General features: G+C 44.8%; 1 protein-coding gene across 6 annotated transcripts in view; it reads right to left on the bottom strand.

The window, feature by feature from the left end:
* The window catches only part of MAP3K13 (mitogen-activated protein kinase kinase kinase 13), a 92,076-nt gene that overhangs the window by 39,444 nt on the left and 31,570 nt on the right, over positions 1-21,062 (bottom strand). For 4 of the 6 annotated variants that reach the window (XM_075937349.2, XM_075937352.2, XM_075937350.2 and 1 more), the window contains one exon: positions 19,277-19,422. The exons of 1 other annotated variant lie outside the window; for it this stretch is intronic. The gene's annotated coding sequence lies outside the window, so the exon portion shown is untranslated. Of the gene's footprint in view, positions 1-6,978; positions 7,205-19,276; positions 19,423-21,062 lie in introns of those variants that run through there. One more of the 6 variants, XM_006123701.5, reaches the window with a different exon arrangement.

Here is a 21,062-nt window from a genome sequence, read left to right as displayed (position 1 = left end):
CCCGCCCTCCCTGCTTAGGTACACAGTACATGGAGCTGCTTTGCCCACATGATCAAGTTTGGCTGGTTCTGGGTTACAAATCACTCTAGTATTGAATGTAGGGGCAATGAAGTGTTGTTATCCATATGTACAATGAGAGGGTAGCATCACGGTGCTTAGCATGCTCTGATTGAGGGGATCACCCATAGCTGAGCCTCGCAGCGGTAAGGGTGCCAAATACCAGTGAAGGGGCACGTGCTTAGTGTGGACTCTGCACGAAGGGGCCCAAACGCCCTTTACATCTGACCTGCCGCTCTCCAGCATTTAGAGAGAAAGCTGATTAGACTCAGAGCCTGTGTTTCTGTCTGGCAATGCTTGGAGCAGACATCCCTGCTGAGCTAGTCTAGGGGCTATGCTTCCTCCTATGTGTGCAGATGGAGTTGCAACAAAAAAGACACCACAAAACCTGAACTGTCAGCGAGATCCCCCACCTGCTGAAACCACCGAGAACTGATATCACTAAGAGCTGCGGTAAGTGGCAGAACCTCACAGCTTGACATCGTGGAGAGGCTGTGAGCCAATTGCAGAGGGGGCAGCAGAGGCTTTTCTCCCCCATCTCCAGCTGGAAGCTAACACTGAACGCACGTCTGAACTCTGGACTGTGAGCAGAGTGCAGTAGAGGGAGCAAGAAGCTATGTTGGCTGCCCTTTACTTCTACAACCAGGATAACATTTCATGACCCCTGCATTCAAGTATTAGTGATTTGTAACCCCAAACTAGTCAAAATTGATCATTTTGGCAACACACCTGATGGCCAACTAGGAAGAGCAGGAGCGCCTATGCACAGATGGCCTGCTCCTGAAGTCTTCCCCATCTTCACTAGATGTCAGTTGAGAGCTCATTCGGACCCTGCTTTCATATGGGGCTTTTATACGTGCCATTGTACAGTATCCACATATATCCTACTTGTCCCTCTCCAGTAGGAATTCAGGTGGTGCCAATGGAAACCACCGATTGATTTAGGAACCTGTATTCTCTTTTGACAGCCCTCAATTCGAAAGAGCACTAAAGCTATAGTGGGCTCTGGTGTAAATGCAAAAGAGCCCGTTAGAGCTTGGGTGATGGTGCCACCTCAATAAAATGCCTTCCTTGTGTAACTATGTCTACACTACCGACTGTGCAGTGGCTCCATGGTAAAATCTTCGGTGTAGCTGCTCTATGCCGATAGGACAGAGCGTTCCTGTCAACATAATTAAATCACCCCCCAACGAGCAGCAGTAGCCATGTCGGAGGGAGCAGCTCTCCTACCAACACAGTGCTGTGCACACTACAACTAAGGTATTCGGGGTGTGTTTTTTCACACCCAAGACATACATTTTGCTGACATGAGTGATAGCATAGGCATGGCCTAACAACCACAAAACACCTTCTGCCACACCACCAAAACGACGTGTTGGATCCGTTGGCGTGACCAGAGTAAGTGATGCGCAGATACTGGCATTAATAGGGAAGACAAGCTGTATGCCAATGTATTGCTCATTCAGTATCCATTCTATATTCAGGGTTACTCCCAGAGTTCTGTACGTTTAATCAGTGGCATGATGTGCCGGACAACTTATGCTGGAATCATGTAGGTGAGCTGCTTGAGGTTCAGCACAAGGTGGGGACAAGGGCAAGCGTCACTGCGGCTACAATGCTGGGAGAGAAGGTCTCTCAGCACTCTAGGAAAACCACCTCCACCAGGGGAATACCTAACAGCACTGGGCGCCTGCTTATAATGGTGCTTTACAGCACTATAACTTCCTGTATTTCGGAGTTGGGGGGAGAAGGGGCAGAGGTTTCACACCCTTGAGCAAGAAAGTTGCAACACAGTAACTTGCCAGTGTAGACAAGCCCTAAGTGGTTCTTGCTAGGCTTTGAACTGGGACAAGTCTCACTCAGGGCAGTGCTGGGGTAGACATTAACTAATCAATGGTGCCATGGATATTTAAAGAGCGATATAAGTGTTAAGTACTATGACTACTATACAAATGCAAATAGTTATTATTGGATTGCATGTAATCCCATGGGGTCTGGTTACAGGCAGGGGTTTATGGGTACACACAGAGAAAACAACAGCACCCAATAGAAGGGAACACTTAAGGACACCATCTGCATGTAATTTACCATAATAATACTCAGCACTTACTAGCATTTTACATTTTAATCACCACAACAGTCCTGCAGGGAAGGAAAGAATAATCCCCCTATGTAAGCACAGGCACGGTGACTTCTTTAGTGCCCTGTACCGAGACAGTATCAGACATGGGATTAAAATTTAGACATGCTAGTTCTTAGTCCTATGCTTAATCTTCTAGTTAAGACATGCTGCCACCATGTAGGTTTATGTCAATGAAAAGCAGAGAAAAAGTTTCAGAGACTGTAGGGTCAGAAATGAGAGCATCTAATCACCTAGCCTGATTTCCTGCATCAGCCAGACCATACAACATCCTGTAAGAGAACCTCTAAGAATACTAGGCCCTCCTTGGCCCTGGCTGTTGCTGCCAACCCATGCTGTCATGAAAAGGGTTATGTAAGAGCTAAGCACTATTATTATTACTGTGTTAGGGCTGTGAGGCTGGCTTTGCCAAAACCAGACCTGCCTTGCAGGCTCTTCACTTCCCTCCTTTGCCCTCCATATAGTTCTTGGTACGACGGCAACTGACTGCGTGAGGGGAGGGAATCACCCCACACATAGGGAAGACAGAAACACCCATTCTTCCAACCCAAGAATCCTCCCATCTAATCAATCACACTAGCTCCTGCTCTCTCCCCCATCTAAGCTCACTTGATGCTTATCTTCCAACACCAAGCTGGCAGCTGTTGACAAGAGAGTGGAAGGATCAGCTTAACCAATTCAAACAATTAGCTTTACTGGAGTTGGGGATCTCGGGATATATAATAAAGACACATGTCTTGACCATTAAAACAGAAGAGCTCACTTCTAAGCCGCTACATCTTAAATTTTGGGAGAGGCTCCTTGTAATTTTGATTTAAAGTGCAGCACCATTCTGAAGAGAATATACAAGTGGCACCTTTCCTCCCCCCCCCCCCCCCCACAACAGACCTGTTCCTTGCATGTCACACCTTTAATGACAAAAAATTATGCAACTGTTCTACTTCTGTTTGGCTCCGCGTAGACACCAGGAGAATTTTTGTAAAAGTTCCCGTTAGTTATAGCTGTACAAACTAACTGACAGCAATGAAGAGCAAACTGTCTACAGTGCCCGGAAGTGCACCTCTCAGCTTCAGTAGATAGAAACACTAGCTCTGCTTAAAGCTAGCACGCTAAAAATAGCGCAGTGCGGCCACACCTGTACAGGCAGTAGGCTGGGCTAGCCACCAGTGTGCATAACTTGCAGGCTGGGCAAGTCTGTTCTCAACCCAGTCTGTTGCCTGCGCTCCCAAGGCCATGCTACTGTTTTTAGCACACTAGCCTAAGCAGAGAGCAATGTCAGTGCTCCCTGTAAGCTCAGTGCTTGGGTGGCTACCCAGGCGAGATTCAAATGCCACTCCACTGATTAGCAGAGTGCTCACTGCAAGCTGCATGTTTCTACTGGTGGTGCACATCTGCACATGCCTCAATGCACATAAAATGTATCCACACATGGATGCAAAAAATTAGAGGGAATATCGGCTAGCACGTGTTTGTCTACCTACACTAGGAAGCACTCTCCCAATTGCAGTGTAGATACAAGCAGTTAGCGTGTCCTACAAGATCTTTTATTTCCAGAGATGATGTGTGAAATGGAAAGAATCCACTCGACTAAGATCCCAAGAGGTGTTTGGTTAAAAGCAGACCCTTTTTTTCACTTGTACAGCACTTGCACTTGAAAAGTTTCTCTGACACTGCAAGATGCCACTGTTTTTAAGCATACCAATGCCTAAATGGAGAATATTCCCAGAACTTGTGTGCTCTCTCCAAACTGAACAAATCTTTGGTTTAGAACTGTGAACTTAACACATTTGCTATGGAAATCACTGAGATGCAAACATGGAATGCCACAATCCATTTTCAAATTATTACTATCTAGAGTAGAAACCCACTTTAAACAGTATGATCTGTTTTAACCAATGAAATCTATTTTAACTATATAGTAGTATACAATTCCTAAATTTTCCAGGCCCGTGGAGACAAACATAGGATCATCCATTTGCCAACTCATTCCAACGGAGAACAAAAATAGCAAAGCAAGATGCATAAATTTAGAAAAGACAGAAAAATGAAAATTCTGAAAACAATTCACAGCTGGAGGGGTGGAGGCCTAAATTTTAAGAGTGCCTCACGCCCATTTAATGCTATAAATAATAATTTCATAATTCTAATCATGAAATGGAAAATGAATCAGAACAGTGATAAGTTGAAGTATACTAGGCCAGCATGGGGCAAAGGCAAATCTAAACCAAATATTATCTAAGGATGTTAAGAGGTGGGTAGTTGGCTAATCATGCAGTCAAAACAATCTGTATTGTATGATTAGTCGATAAGGGAAGGTGCTCTGTCCTAGCTCACACTGGGTCCAGGACCTAGCCCCGCTGCAACTCTGCATTTTAAATGTAGCAGGAGCTGGTCCGGCTCTTATTACATTTAAAATGCACGACCACCGCGGTCCTGGACCCAGAGCAAGACAAAACTGCTCAGTACCGGCTCATGCTGGGTCCAGCATCCCCTGTCCACTGAGGGTCCTAGCCACAAACACAGGCTACTCCAGCAGCAACCCTGTATGCAAGGAGATCTAGCTCCCTGCTGGGACCGCCCACGTGAAGCAGCTTCTGCTTGCAGTGACCCTGGGCATGCCGTGAGCAGAAGCTACTTTGCGGCAGCCTGCCCTGCCCTGCCTCCCCACCCACACTGCTGCCTTTGCAGTACTGCAGTGGGGGGGGGGGGGCGGGCAGCACTATAGAGATAGGGCTGGAGAGGAGCTGGCTTTTAAGCTGGCTCCCCCAGCACCAGCTCCTGCTTCCTACCCCTTGCTGCCTCTGATACAGAGGCAGCAAGAGGGGAGGGAAAATGCGAGTAGTTGAGTAGTCAACTTATCGGGTAGTTGAGTAGACTACTCACTTACATCCCTAATATTATCCAAGATCAGGCCTCTTATCTGATCCACCCTATGAATAGGACCCTACCAAATTCTTAGACATGAAAAATATGTCACAGACTGAAATCTGGTCTTTTGTGTGCTTTACAGACTTCATTGAGGAGACCAACATTTCTAAAATTGAGGATCCTGACTCAAAAGGGAGTTGCTGGAGGAGGGGGTGAAATCACAACATTATTTGGGGGGGGAGGGGAAGGAGGGCACTGCTTTTAGACAGGTTGGCTGGAGAGTGGTGACGGCTGACCAAGAGCCCAGGTCAGAAGGCCGTAGCGCAGAAGGGTAGCAGTATTGCCATCCCTCCTACAATAACCTTGCAGACCCCTCACACGACTCCTTTTTGGGTCAGAATCCCTACAATTACAACAATGTGGAATTTCAGATTTAAATATCTGAAATAATGACATGTATTACTTTTAAAAGCCTATGACCATGAAATAGACCAAAATGGACAATGAATTTAGTAGGGCTCTACCTATGAAGTCCAGCATAGAATATAAAATGAACTACAGGAAATGAAATGAACAAGTCCCTCCTTCCAAGTTAAATCAAAAACAAGAAGAAAACTACACAAGTCTACCAACTCTCAAATGTGAGCTGCACTGTCCACTGATACTTTGAAAAGCCAGATAGATACAGATCCAAGAGGACCTCCTCACTCTCTTAGAAAGTTTCCTAGTTGTAGAAATTGTAACAAATGGAACTCAGAAAAAGGAACATTTTATCAATGAAAATCTACTATCCCAGGACATCCCAGGCAAAGCATCGTAAAATGTAGCTGACAATGCTCTTACTTATTTTACTAATTTTTTTTAACCTCACCACACAATCAGATGTTTTCATCTTTATCAGTCATAATCATTTCGATCATTTCAGGAAAATAATAAAACACTTTCCTTCTGTTTTCTCCTAACACCATAAAGACCAATCAGAGCCACAATTAGCTTGTCCAAAAGACATGGCTCTTCCACTGCCTTCTTCAAACTAAAAATTCAAGTATTCACCTTTCCCACAGATTTAAAAATCACAAGCAGATTGTTGATTTCCTTAGTCACAGCGATTAGTTTCTTACCACAAATTTAGCCACATTGACTTCAGTGGAATTATTTATGATATGGAGCACTATTCAACGTGAGCAAGAGTATCACAATCTAGCCCTCAGTGAGTAGCACCATTGACTGCATTGGGACTACTCCCAAATGAGATGCTATGCAATGTAAGAATAAAATAATCTGGCCGTAAAATATATGTCCAGAACAAGAAGCAAACAGTTAAAAGATTCTATTTAAAAGACAAAATTATAGCCAAAAATAAAGTATTAACTATTATACAAGTTACCTCATTCTCTCAAAAATCTCTCTTAAATTATTCATTTCTATAACATGACAGCAAAACTACTGAATAGCTGAGGGAGAGGAAAGATTACACTTGCCCATCTGATAAAAAGCCAGCTTTGCTTTTCCTATTCTGCCTCCGGTAATTCTTCTGTTGTTCCTTGAATACCCCAATAGCCATCATTTCATAAAGCCACTCCTCACTGACATTCATTCCCTCCCTGCTTTAAAAAGCTGGCATGGGAAGCACTAAGGGATAACATATAAGACTAAATGAAAAATATCCATATCTACCATGCAGACAAGCAAAAGGAAAATCAGCTGTCGACTTCAGACACACTCTTGGCTAAATATGGTTTCAGATTTCTCTCCACGCCTCACCCTCAGCATCCTTTTTTCAGTCTTTCCACATCACAAATGCACCATCCATCTGCCCTTCTGAAATAAATGATGAAAAGGTAACACTGGCCATTACACACAGACACAGACACAGACACACACACCCCCGTAGCATTCGGTGAAATACTCACAAGGATGGAGAATTCCTACACATGATGGTCCATTTCCTTGGTTTAAAAAGATGGAAGGTAAAAAAGCTTTCCAAAATAAAAGGAAATTCCACCCACACAACCCTGCAGCCTGCTGCAAAAGGAGCACAGAAGCGTGCTGACGTCACAGATTCATGAATGGATGTAAATTGGGCTGTGTTAGGATTCAGCACAGAGCTTTCTGTGGTGTGTGCTCTGGAAGGGAAATGGGGGAGTCAGAGGGAGACAGCCAATCAGCAGCGGGCAACTATGGCCTGCCTTCTTTTAGAAGAATCTGGTCACAGAATAAACAGAGCCCACCAATCAGACCTCTGTAACAGCCCCTCGGGGTTATGAGACAGCTCCTACCAGCTGGGAGGGACGCATGTGTGTGTGTGGGGAAGGAAGATAATCAAAACGTCATTGTTAATGACTGAGGTACACAGAAGAATTTGATAAAATACATCGTTGCTGCCATTCTGCTAAAGGAACAGAAGCTATCATTCCATTTAGTGACTTCTCTTATGAGTTGCTGTCCAGCCATATGTCTTGTATGATAAATGCACATCCCAATCACCACCATCTGTCATATGAACAAAATGTATTTGGTAAGCAGAAAAAGGACTTACTATGTGACCTTTTTCTTTCAGCATTACAGTTCCTGGGAATTATACATTAATAACCAAAAGATAAGCATATATTGGAAAGTGACGGCAAGCAGAATACAGAGGGGATTTGTGTCAGATCAATAATACAACAAAAAGCAAGCCACTCGCCACAAATCCACATTACAGCAACACAAAAGGATTGACTGAAATCTATAACATCAGGAAATTAAGAGACTGAATATTCAAAGTGAGCAGGATTCTAAATTTGTAGCCACATTCTGAACTCTAGATACAATGGACACTCCATCTACGCATCACAGCAAATTAACCACACATCTGTGCCAAAGGCACACCTATTTCTGAACAGCCGGGAAAAATGCACTCCAATCTGGTCTCCCAATTAGATAGCCACTGAAGTTGCTGTTTACAGGATTTTACTATTACAGGGAAAATAATTTCATCTTGAGTTTATACTGGCAAAACACAACAACAACAAAAAATCACTCTGACCTGGAGATAAAGCACACAGGCAGTCAGGCATGCCTCCTGTTTTCAGTCACATAACATCCTTGTGGAAAATACAGCCATTGCTTGCCAGAAAATATGACAGTGAAAAATCACCAAGTGTGGTGTGAAAGAACCATGCAAGTTGCCATTCAGGTGTGCACTTAAATTGTACAGAATTGAGGTTCCACCTTGGCCTAATAAAAATGCAAACTAACTTCCTGATTATGAACTTCCGGGATCAAAATACAAGTTACCTTTTAGGTTAAGAAAAACCTTCTCTTACAGGGCTGGAAGTCACAAGAAGGGTCTTGAGAGATTTCTAGCCCCTGTAATAGGATTCAGGCCAGGCTAAGCAATACAGTGTCACTAGGGAGAAGGGACCAGAGTACAGTGGTCTGCGCTTCGTCAGGGTCTTCCCAGTCAGTTCAACTAAACAGGCCTCTTGCCCTGGTTTCAGGAGAACCTGGAAACATTTAGGCCTCTAGCCCAGTGGCTGTGGTGAGGCCAGGGCAGCCTCTGCCACTCATGGGCCAGTGGTTAACTAGTTACACACATTTTTTTAACCAGTTAACTATTGTAAGAGGTTTACAGCCCTATTTTGGACTTCTCTATGATGAATAAAGGCAAATTAATACAGTAAAACTTCCGATAATCCGGCACCTTTGGGACCCAGGGGGTGCCGGATTATCAGATTTGCCGGACTATCAGAAGGGGGGGCTATGAGGGGCCTAGGGTGGGGTGGGGGGGGATGCCGCCCCAGACCCCTCATAGCCCCCCTTTCCAATAGTCCGGCTCTGCCTCAGGCATCCCTGATTCAGCCGCTGCTGATCAGTTTCAGCAGCGGCTGAATCGGGGACGCCTGCAGCAGAGCAGCTGGAGTGCTGCGGGGTTGGTCTGGTAGCGCCATCCCTTGGCGCGGCGAGACCAACCTGGCAGCCCCCCAGCTGCTCTGCCCCAGGCGTCCCCAAGTCAGCCGCTGCTGAAACTGATCGGGGCTGATTCCAGGAAGCCCGGGGCAGAGCAGCTCTGCCTCGGGCTTCCTGGAGTCAGCTGCTGGTCAGTTTCAGCAGCGGCTGAATGGGGGACAGCTGAGGCGCTGCCGGGTTGGGCCCCGCAGCCCCGAGGGGCAGCACTATGGGACCAACCCGGCAGCGCCCCAGCTGCTCTGCCCTAGGCTTCCTGATTCAGCCGCTGGTCAGTTTTAGCAGTGGCTGAATCGGGGAACCTGGGGGCAGAGCGGCTCCAATGGTCCGGCTGCCCAGAGCACTTCCGGGTTCCTGATGGTGCCGGACCATCAGGAGTACCGGACCATCAGATGCCGGACCATTGGAGTTTTACTGTAATTGGATTGGAAGTAGGTTGTTGCCTATGGACCAATGATTATGACCTGATTATATTCAGTTGGGGAAACAGAGAACAGCCCAACTAGACACATAAATCTCTTGGTGCTTCAAAAAGACTAATTCCCCAAAGCTGAGGAAAATTATACGAAATCTGTCTCTATATAAAAACACTTTTCCTGTGGGGTGACAGAGTGATATCATCATGTCACTCTGCATCGCCCCACCCTCCTCGCCTCGGCAGAGTCCCCAGAGAAGGAAGAGGCAGCTATGGCTCCGGGTTCCCCCGGCCTCTCCTTGGGAGGCAACCCAGGCTCCCCGCTGGCCCCTGGTTCTCCTGCAGGAAGGCTAGGGAGTGGCAGCAGTGGCTTCTTGCTGCACTCAGGGCTCCGATGCTCTGGGACTCAGCGGGGAACTGCCTCCTCCAGCTGTCTCAGGCCACCACCTGCCTAGTGCTCCAGCCTTGCCCCACCCCCGCAAGATTACAGCAGCAGCGCTGGCTTTGTGTGGGTGGGGGAAGGATGAGCAGAGAAAGACCTGAGACTCCACGCCAGATCTGGCTTGTGGGGATGTGCTTGCACTGCTCCTCCCCTCCCCACAGCAGCACCGGAGAGGGAGACCAAGAGACCGGGGCTGCGACTGGGAGAAGATGGAGAGGCCAGGGCTAGCTGTGGCTGGTGTGGGGACTAGAGGCTGGGGCTGCCATGGCCCCAGCAGCCAGGAGGGCCTGAGAGACCAGGGTTGGCTGGGGCCAGGGGTAGGGTGAGAGGCTGGGGCTGGTCCAGCCCTATTGGCTGGAGGGGGGGCCCCCCCCAAGAGGCTGAGGCTGGTACGGCTCCAGCCCTTCATCTGGGCTTGCCTACCCGCAAGGAAGGGGGGTTGGCGAGCATTGTGAGCAGGGGGACATAGCCTCTGTAATGGACAAGAGGAGTCCTGACCAGCACCCAGTGACTAAGGAGTTAAACTCAGGTAGCTAGCAAAGGTGTTGGCCAGGGGCCGAGAGAACCAATCGAGCTAAAGTGTTGAAATTTGAATTGGATATAGGTTCCCTGCCTGCCCTCTTTGTGTGGGAGAGATAAACAGGAGCTGACACACACAAAATGATTTAAACCCAGGCAGGACTACCATACCTCTAAGGAATTTGCAGCATGGGAGTGGATTGAACAAAGAGAAAATTGGAAGCAAAGCGAAAAGTGAATCCAGTCACATTCAGGGTAATTTTTCTTTATATTGTCATTTGGTTTGAACTGCTCTGAGTCTATGCCTCCTCTCCTCTTTACCCATCTAACCATTGGTTCCAGAGACTTTTTCCCTGTGTTTTATTTGTTTTCGTCGGTTGCTCTGTAACATCCAGCAACCAAAGATGCTTTATCAAGTTTATCTTTTGTTTTGTAATAAAAAAAAATATCACTTTTTCAAGGTGATGATTTGATTGTTGTGTCCTGGAAGGTCTGTCTGTGTCTCTCTGCAGGCTTCTGACTGAGGGGTCAGCTATCAGAGACTGCAGCTTGTTTTCCTCTTTTCTTTTTTCAAGCTCTTTTGGGGGCAAAAGAGCTTGGGGTACCCCTGGGGATGGTTTCAAGTGTTCACCCCTGGTTTTTAGGGATAAAAAAAGCACTTGATGGTGGCAGCAAGTCCCCAAAATCTGTGTATTATGATTCTGGGAAGAAGGTTTTTTTTTTTTTGTTACCAATGCCTGTAGAGGCAAGGTTTTGACACTCTCTCATGGGCCCTCAACTTCTACACTTGGAGCGCCAGAGTGGGGAACTGCCCTGACAGCCTCGTAGTAAATTCTGAAGAAAAATGTAGAGTAAAAAGTGAGCAAAAATTGAGAGTTCTTTAAGCAAATTTTAATAGACAGCCAAAAAGCCACAACTCAACAGTGAATATAAGAGGATAACTTTGGTTAAAAGAATCCTTCTTCAGCAGTAAAGTAAAGATAACTATTAGAAATGTAAAAAACATAATACACACAGAAAATGATGACAGAGATAGCAAGCAATATAAACAAGAAGTTATGCATATAGAAAACTGAGAAAGGAAAGCAAAAGACGCCAGAGAAAAATTAATGGTCATTTTTCTTAAGTATATCAAGAACAAAGTTAAATCCTAGCAATGGTATGCTCCATTACTACATGAATATGATAAATATTGTATCCTGCAGTTACTGAGTCAGTAACAATTTTCTTTTCTGTATTTGGAAAAAAGCAGGATCATCATTCCCCATCTGATACAGGTATGTTAAATACTTCCCAGGCAGTTACTAACCAATAAGGATGTTAATCACCATCCTTTTGGCATAAACATTTTAAAAGTCACCAGGCCTGGATACCTAGTACCCAACAGTACTAAAAGAGTTGGCTGAGGAGATGTCTGGCCCACTTGTGGTCACAAATTTTAGAATACCATGGAAATTGCAGGAGAGCGGAAGAGTACTAATGTCATGCTAAAAAAGAGCAATCGCAATGAGGTAAAAATAGGCCGATTAGCTTGATATCGATTCCAGGCAAAACAAGAGAAAAAAAAGCTAACATGAAATTTAATCCTGTTTATCAACTGAAAAACAGGAATATAATTAATGCCAGTAAATATGTTTTTATGGAAAATAGGTCTGGTCAAACAAACCTGATTTCATTCTTGGATAAGATTAGAACTAGTTTAGCTCCATCTAACCGTGCCTAAAGCACAGTGCTCCTCAACCATTTCCAGACTGGAACCTCCTTCCAATGAAACTGGGATGTAGCCAGAACCCCCTTCTCTTCTTTTTAGAAACACAGGGTGATCTTGATCCCCTGACATCTGCTCCCACCTCTCAGGTTGAGAACCTTTGCCCTATTGACATGGATTCCCCCAAGCTGAAAGCTGAATCTACAAATGGTTTGTATTGTAACAACTCCAACAGTTCCCACCATAGCATTTCGACTTAGCAAACAGAAAGCCTGCAGAAGGCTACTGTAAATTCAGGACATTCATCCACAGCCCAGATTGGAGGCAGATGACAAACTTGGCTTCTAGGATGAAAAATAACCCTCAGGTGAGGACAAATTCACCACCACCACCACCATTCCAACAGTGGAATTTTCAACAACAGTTAAACTCCAAGAGAGGTCTGCTGAGTAGTTGCATATAACGTTATACAATAAGTGATTTGCGAAGGAGAAACTGCCTGCATCATTCTGCCAAAGGCTGCATCCACTGCTGCTTTTACATAAAGCTTGTAATGCCAGGGGAGAATAAGCCTACGTGACTATGTAGCAACCTTGTAAATATTTTCCATCAGATTCAAGGACTTTTGTCTACAAAAAATGAAAATGCCTTTTATCTGATAGCTCTAATGACGCCTAAAGGATTCATATAAGTAGCCTGGTAAGTTCCCCTTGCACAAAGTTTCAATTGTGGTTTTAAATGCTCCTTTAAACTTCAGGACAGTATTTTCGGAATGATTCCACATATTTTGATAGATCAGGTGCCAATCCTTCTTTTCAGATTCTTGGGTTTTGGATAAAAGAAAAAAAGGAAGTAAAACAGCAATAAAAGCTAGTTTTAGCTAGCCTACAATTTTACCTGTGAGGGGAAAATACCCCACAGACAAAGCTTCTCGCTCTGAAATCCAACGTGCAGGCATGTTAGTGATCAGGAAGTACATGTTAATGGCAACACAGAGACATACAGATGAAAGAGCCTTGAAGGGTGATTTCATAACAGCATCTGAAGTTAGGTGTAGTTTCCATGAAACCATTTTATGCATTTCTTGAAGATTCAGACAGGATGCTGCTCTGAGAAATCATCCCACATGATAGTGAGCAAATAGAGCATCTCCCTCAGTTTCTTGTTCCTAGGCTGGATGAAATCACAAATGTCTGTTTGTATAAAGAGGTTGGCCACCATGAGGGACATAAATAAACCATTCTGCTGACATTCTAGAATCTGAGAGATTTCGGATTCAGCTTTTCAGCCTTGCACGAGGTATAGAAAGTGTTCCAACCCCAGTTTCCCAAGAAAGATTTCGCTGGATTTTCTGGAAATGTACTAAAAATGGTGATACTTTCCATGCACACACAACTGGAACACCTTTGCCCTGCTCCTCCTCGAAGGCCCTACCCCTGGCTCACTCCATTCCCCCTCCGTCGCTGGCCTTACGCACCCTCGCTCACTCATTTTGACCAGGATGGCTCAGAGACTGGGGTACAGGAGCAGGTGAGGGCTCCAGCTGGGGTCAGAAATGTGGAGTTCCCGCAGTAGCTGTTCTGCTGGTTACAACTGTCAAAAATGTGTGCAGTGTTAACATTTCTAATGTGAATTGGTCCAGCTTCAGCTTCCAGTCTGTTGTTCTTGTTCTGCCTTTCTCTGAATAGTCTTCTCCTTGCCGTGGCTCCTCTTGGCTGGAATCAGTGAACCAGAGCTAATGGGAGCTGCCAGGCTCCATGGCTACAGAACCTTTAGCTTTGGGTGGCCAACTCGCGGCTCCTGACAGAACCGGGATGGAACCTGGAACCGTTCAGGTTAGCTGCTCTCACGGCAGGGCCGCTGTGAGCCGCATGCATGCTCATGGCTCGCGCCGTTCCACTCACGGTCCCCAGCGCTGCATCATGGCCTGCACATGCAGGCTGGATCGCACACAGTGTCCCAGCCTGCACATGCTAGCAGCCAGCTGCTGAGCGCAGGCAGCGGCTCCGACGGCAGCTCCAGGACCAGAGTATAAGGTTAGTGGGGGAGGGGGATTGCTTCCTCTCCTCTGGGTACTCCAATCGAGCAAGCTGGTGTCAGCTAGAAGAGGACCATTGCAATCTGTGCACAGATCTCAAGTGTTTAACACTCAGACCCCATGGACCTCTGTATGGCCATATGAAGGCTCAACCAGTGTGGGGGGGGGGGCGGGGCGGGGAGGCAAGGGCAAGGCACTGGGTACCATCAGTCTCCTGGGTGGCCATGTCTGGGAGGAGAGAGGTTCCAAAGCAACCTGGTTCTGTGCCAGGTGGCCTCCCTCAGAAGTGAAGTCCCATCCAATGAAACGGTCAGCTCACAGTCCATTGATGGCACTAAGGCAAGAATGGAGGTAGTTTTTTCTGGAGCTGAAATGTCTCCAAGGAGGATTGGACTCATAGGAAGAGAGATTGCTGATAGGGTAAAGCAAAGATATCGTCTGATGAGATAAAAGTCCAGTCTGTCCCAAAACTCAAGGAGTCTGGGGATCATGGCCAATGAAGCCTGTGTATTCAAGGACACAGTGTTCAGCACAGCAGTATTGTTAGAGAGGTGTTCCATGTGGAGTTCCCAGTCACAGCCATCGGGTGCCAATCCTTCTACCTACCCAATGGAACCTCTCTCTTTTATGCCTTCCCTTGTTGATTGAAAGATTTAGGCAGACCAGTATGCAAGGACTCACCTGACTTGGACAGAGTCAGAGAGAGAGAGAGAGATTTTTTTTTTTAAGAGACAAATCTAGAAGAGGCTCTGTCCTCGTGCCTCTGAACACGTCCCTCTCTCCCCTCGGCGAATTTTAGGCATTGTGAACCCTGCCTCTGCTCCAGAGGGCATGCTTGAAGGGGCACTGCTTTAGTATGAGACTGCTGTAAAGGGGAGGTCCCCCAGCCTTGATCTGACCGGTGTCTCATGGCCTTCTCCATGAGGTGTTTTCTCGTATGGAGCTGTTATCCCTCATGGGTTCAGGGAAGGAAGAAGCAACATGCTACGCTTAGGGGCAATGTGAGCTTCCCCAAAGCAGCAGAGATAATGCTGGTAGGTTTTTGCTAATGGAAAAGAAGCAGATCAAGAGAAAGTTTTAAACCCCAAAACTCTGGACATATTCCTTGTCCACGGGGAGAAGCTCTACAAGGTGGGGAAACAAAGTTAACAATAAACCACTAGTACTAAGAATGCTAAAACTGCGTACAACAGCGAGAATCACTTAGGACACAAAGGATTCTGACTCAGGCAAGGTGCCGGTAAGAAGGAACAGGAGAGGTGCTGGTTGGCACAGCACTCTCTCTTATATCCTTGGTTCAGAGCATGAGGGTAGCTACTGCGCAGGCACAGATCAACAGATGCTACTGGCTACAAATCTCTGATCTTGGATGCATGCAGCACACATACCCCTGTGTAGAATATAAATACGGTCCAGTACTAAAAAAACTTGGCAACTAATGGAATCAATGGCAGCTGTGCTTAAAACATGTGAGCTGGCTGCATTAATCCTAGAAGTTTCACAACTCTTTCACAGGGTAGACAAAGCAAGGCACCTGTAAAAGAAGGAGCAGGGGAGACAAAGCAGCTATTAGAACAGTCTCCCTTATAGATATATATTACACACACACACACACACACACACACACACACACACACACACACACACACACACACACCCCTTTCCAATTTCACACTTACCATGCATAGAATACTCAATAAGGATATTCTACTAACAGAAAATATTAAGAAATAAAATCATTACAGATGAATGGAAGGATCATTGGACAGATAAACCAAGACCAGTTTTGGGTAGGTTCAGGCCTCTAGTTTAAATACTTGATTGCTTTCACCAGCATAAAGTTAGTTTCAACCCAAGAAATAATTATAATTCTCCAGTGAAAAGAGTCCATCTTAACCACAAACCTTGATTACTTACAGAATGCTAAATGTAAAGGAATAATATTCTCTTCATGAAGTAACATTTCCTCAAGAATTTCATGCTGACATGTAAATGAGAACATTTATTAGAAAAACCATTTTGCAGGCTCATACCTAGGAGAAATGGAAGTTTTCCACATTATGCTTATTCTTGTACACTAATCAAAAGAATAAAACTGCTTACATCACTCACAATTAAAAGGCAAAGCCAGGAAAGATGTCAATGAACATAGGCACAGAAAACAGAGATGCACTGCTCTCATGGAAGTGTTCCTCTGTTTTTAATTCCTGAAGTATATACATCTATTGTACACATTTTTGTTACATCCGCAAAAGACATGTGCCTGCAATTCACATTGCTTTCTGGCTAACCTCCCTTTATTAAAACTGAATGATTTATAATGGAACTTCACAGACAGAAGCTGGGCAATCAAAATATGCTTTCAAAAATATGTATTTTATTTTAAAGTTAACCTGCTCTCTTTTTGGTTGAATCAAACAAGTCTGTTACCTAAAGCAATTAAAACTCAACCTATTTAGTATAATGATCAAATAGCTATCATTCTATTGCTAAGTATCTCCTACATTGAAAATATACAGCAACTTTACCTGAGCATTTATGTAGCAATAATCATTATCTCATAATTGCAGATCCCAATTATTTATTTTTAAACAATTATTTTACTTCATTTTCAAAATATAAAATAGACAACGCTGAATATTAAAGACTAAAACTATGATATTGATTTAACAGGTATCATATGCTCACACGGTATCACTGCCTAATCAACATGTAGTACAGGTTGAACCTCTCTAGTCCAGGACCTTTGGTACCTGACCGGTGCCAGAACAGAGAATTTGCCAAACCATGGGAGGTCAATAATGTCTAGCAGCATTGCCAACACTTCCACTGCTTACTGGGCTCTTAAAGGACATTTAGGGGTAAAATAAAGCTAAACAACAGCACAGAACACTGAGAGCCAAGACTGGTGGCCATAAACAAACTTTATGGGACTGTGGTAAACTTGGCCAAACCCATAAGTGGCCATCAGACTAACTAAAATCATGCTGGACCATGGATGTGTTGGATCAGAATGCCAGACTAGATAGGTTCATCCTGTACTGAATAGATGCTAAAGACACCAATCCCCATATGCATTACAAAATATTAGAGCACATGCAGGCACATCTGAAAAAAAATTAGACTATAGAATTATTTTCCTTTGAGAAAAGAAAGATTGAAACAACTTATTCCTAAAGCAGACTACACAGATTCACTCTGCAGACTAACAAGACAAAAGCTGATTTAATAGATTTTAAGGTCAGAAGAGGCCATTAACATTATCTAGTCAGAACACCTGAAGGTAGCAGGCCAGAGAATTTCACCCAATGATTCCTGCATTGAGCACAACTTGTCATTGTACCATGCAATGGCTTTCTGAAAGCCCCTCAGTTTTGATTTAAATGTTGTAAGCGATAGTATGTCTATCCCATCACTACCCCAATGGATCAGACATGAAATTATCACAATATTGTTATAGTAGAAAAGCTTTCCAGAGTAAGTAATAATTGGCCCATTTGTCGTGTTAAAAAAAGGGATTGCTACATTTAGCCATTCCTTTAAGAAATTAAATTGTAATAAACCAAGAGCATTCATGTAAATGTTCAAAAACACCACATTCAAGTACCCACCAGTTTCTACCACCACAGAGCTGGGGCCCATTACACCCAGAAAAATAACTGTAATTCAGCTTGCTAATAAATACCCCTTCTCATAATAAAATGAACCACTAACTTAGCCAAACAAACAGGCCTCACGTTACTCCATAAGTTTACCAAATAGGAGAGCTGGCGGCAGGAAGTCCCAGATACGCAGGCTTTCCACTGTCAGTCAGGAGGTGAAAGTAAAGGGGTGTGGCCTGGGGCACCACTCCAGTAAGAGCCTGGTGGGGAGTGGAGTGGGGGGAGCACTTGCAATGTGCTCTCCCAGCTGGGCCCGTTGCTACAGGAGGAGCTGGCTGGGTGCATGCAGTCAGGTGAGGCAGCACTGCAGGCTGGTTAAAGGGGCCGGCAGTAGGGGAGCCGTGTGCTGGGCATCCCTGGCATACCCTATTGCCAGAAGCCCCTGGGAAGAAGCCAGGGGGTCTCTCTCACTGCTGCTGGTACCCCTGGAGCAGTGCCCCTGCACAGACGACCCACAGCTCCCTTATGGCCAGGTAAGGTTATCCAGCCCCAGGGCCCCCCTCACCTTCTCCCCAACCCCCAGCCCTGACTCCTGCATCTCCCCCGCCCACACACACACACACACACACACACACACACACACAGAGGCCTCCTGCACCCCCCCCCCCCCCCGAGCCTCTGGCGTTGCAGCATTCCAGCTCTGGGAGATGGGAAGGAGTGGGGACGGAAAGTGAAGCAAGGGATATGCATGCTCAGAAAGTACTAGGAGGAAGAGTAACAAGTTTGGGACTCCGGTTACCCTGCACATGGGAGAGGAGAGCCGATGGGGGAGGTTGCTGCGGCCAACTGAGGTAAAGGAAGGCCACTCATGTGGGCCACTCCCTATTTTTGGTTACTCATTGCTGCTTTAGATTATAAACGAACACCTTGAGCTGCTCCAGAAAAACAGCCAATGTAAATCCTCCTAACTTGCCCATCTCAAGAAGTGAACCAGTGTATTCTACACTAGCTGAAGATGCAGAGTCCTCTTTCCCAGCAGCCATACTCTCGAGGTTCAAAAGACATGGACTTACTGTTACTAAAGATGCATTAGAGAACAGTAGCTTCCAGGAAAAGTGAAGTGGAAAAATGCCCTACATCCCAAAGCTGTGCCATAACATACATGATCAGCGAGGGGTCCAAAATGGCTCAGAGTGTTCAAATTGTATCTGAAAATACCAGACAAAAATCTTCAGTTGAAAGTGTACCCCCAGGCTTTGGGCACCCAACTGCTTGTCTCTCCCTATCCACATCAACTGAGTCCTATTAAAATGGAGCCTTAATCATGTACACGATAGCTCATATAACAACAAAATATGTAATTTACGTATTAGAATGTCTAAGTGCAGGAGGAATAGGAGGCAGCCATTGTTTCAGAAGGACAAGTAAATATACCTGGAAATTAAAGACCACGTTTACAAAAAATTGCACTCTTTGAATTCATATCAGTTGATATTACTCATATTGTTAATACAAACTAACTCAAACCAGTTCTGATACCTGATCATTTTTTAAAGTGCATTGAAAGCCCATGTCCTCCTGACTTGTTGTCCATACGTTTCCTCTTCAGGTTAGATAAACCAAATTGCTCTCTGAAGCTGCACTGAGTATAAGGTCTAAGACAGTCCAACATTGGATTCTTCTCTCTAAAGACAACAGACATAAAAACAACCCTCAGTGTTGTGTTTAAACAAAAATAGACCTGAATAAATGGTCTCTAAGATCCATCCAAAAATAAACAGTGTGATGCCAAGAGGAAAATTTCATTCCTGTAGGGTGAAGGCACGTAGTATTATCAAGGCATTGCAATGACATGCAGGTGTAAGCCACACATACATGCAGATGAGCAGACCCAATATTAGCTATTCTACTTTCTCTCAAGTATATGCATACAAGTCTAAGGTAGAAAAGACATATTAGATCATCTATTGCATTCCCTGTTAGCACAAAGTTGTTCTCCAGCACATATTTTGTTCTATATTTTCCAGTCCTACATAAACCATCAATGGTAAGGTTACATAGAATATAAATATTGGGAGGTGATAAATAATGAAGAGGACAAGTCATGCATACAGAATGATTTGGATCACTGGATGAGCTTGGCACTAGCAATGTGTGTTTTAATATGGATAAACATAAATGTATACAGTTAGGAAAAAAGAGTGTAGGTCAGGATTAGAAGGTGGGGCACTCTCTCCTGGGAAGCAGTGACTCTGAAAAAGATTTGGGAGTCATATTGACTAATCAGCTGCACAGGAAGTGCCAGTGCAATGTTGTTGCCAAAACAGCTAATGCAATCCTGAGGCGCAAACAGGGAAATCTCAAGCAGAAGAAAGAGTATACCTTGTATTCAGCACTGTTGTGACTATTGCATCTAGTTCTGGTATCCAAAATTCAACATGGTTATTGATAAATGGGAGAGGGTTCAGAAAACATCTACAGGGATGTTTAAAGGATAAGAAAACATCTTATAATGAGTGACTCATGGAGCTCATTACATCTAGCTTAGAGTCACAGAGTTTAAGGCCAGACGGGACCACTAGGATTATTAGGTCTGTATAGCTAGCGCAGGCCACTAGCATCTGCTCCTTAAATCCAACAACCTAAATTAGAGCAAAATATTACTACCCGCTGGAGACTAAACTATTATGTGCACAAGCAGAGGGATTACAATACACCAATGCCAGTGGCCCCTGCAGTGAGGGGCTAATGATTACATGATATATCCAGATCATACATCCCCATTCAGAAATGTGTCCAGTCTCTCTAAAAACTAAATAAGTTGTTCGCCCTCATAACTCCTGTTGGGAGGCTGTCCCCGAACCTCACAAATCTGATGGTTAGACACTATCTTCTGACTTCAAATCTGAATTTGTTTATTGACAGATTATATTGATTTTTTCTTGTGCCAGTATAACCCACACACATAGCGGGTGTAGTTCATTATCCCATGCAGTAGCATTTACACCGCTTACAGTGAGAGATAAAAATAAGTGAGCTCTACAGGCTAAGCTAAGAGCCAGCTGGCTTTATAGCTCAAGCTGTGAAAGCTCCTACACTAAGCTCCAGAGGTCCCAGGTACAAATCTGCCCTGTGGCAGTTACAACAGCATTGTCCTCTAGCATAAATAGGTCTTCACCATTCTGGTATTTACTCTGATACATTTTCAGAGTGCAATTATATCTGCTCTCAGCTTTCTTTTTGCTAGATTAAACAAGATCTTCTCGTAAAATGAGTCCTTCATTCCCCTCATCATCCTAGTAGCTCTTCTCTGCACCTGCCCCCA

Source organism: Pelodiscus sinensis, chromosome 10 (genome assembly GCF_052426305.1).
Source record: "Pelodiscus sinensis isolate ZL-2025 chromosome 10, ASM5242630v1, whole genome shotgun sequence".
Lineage (NCBI taxonomy): Eukaryota > Metazoa > Chordata > Testudines > Trionychidae > Pelodiscus > Pelodiscus sinensis.
The sequence above is the reverse complement of the archived record's forward strand: the minus strand, read 5'-3'. Positions and strand labels throughout refer to the sequence as shown.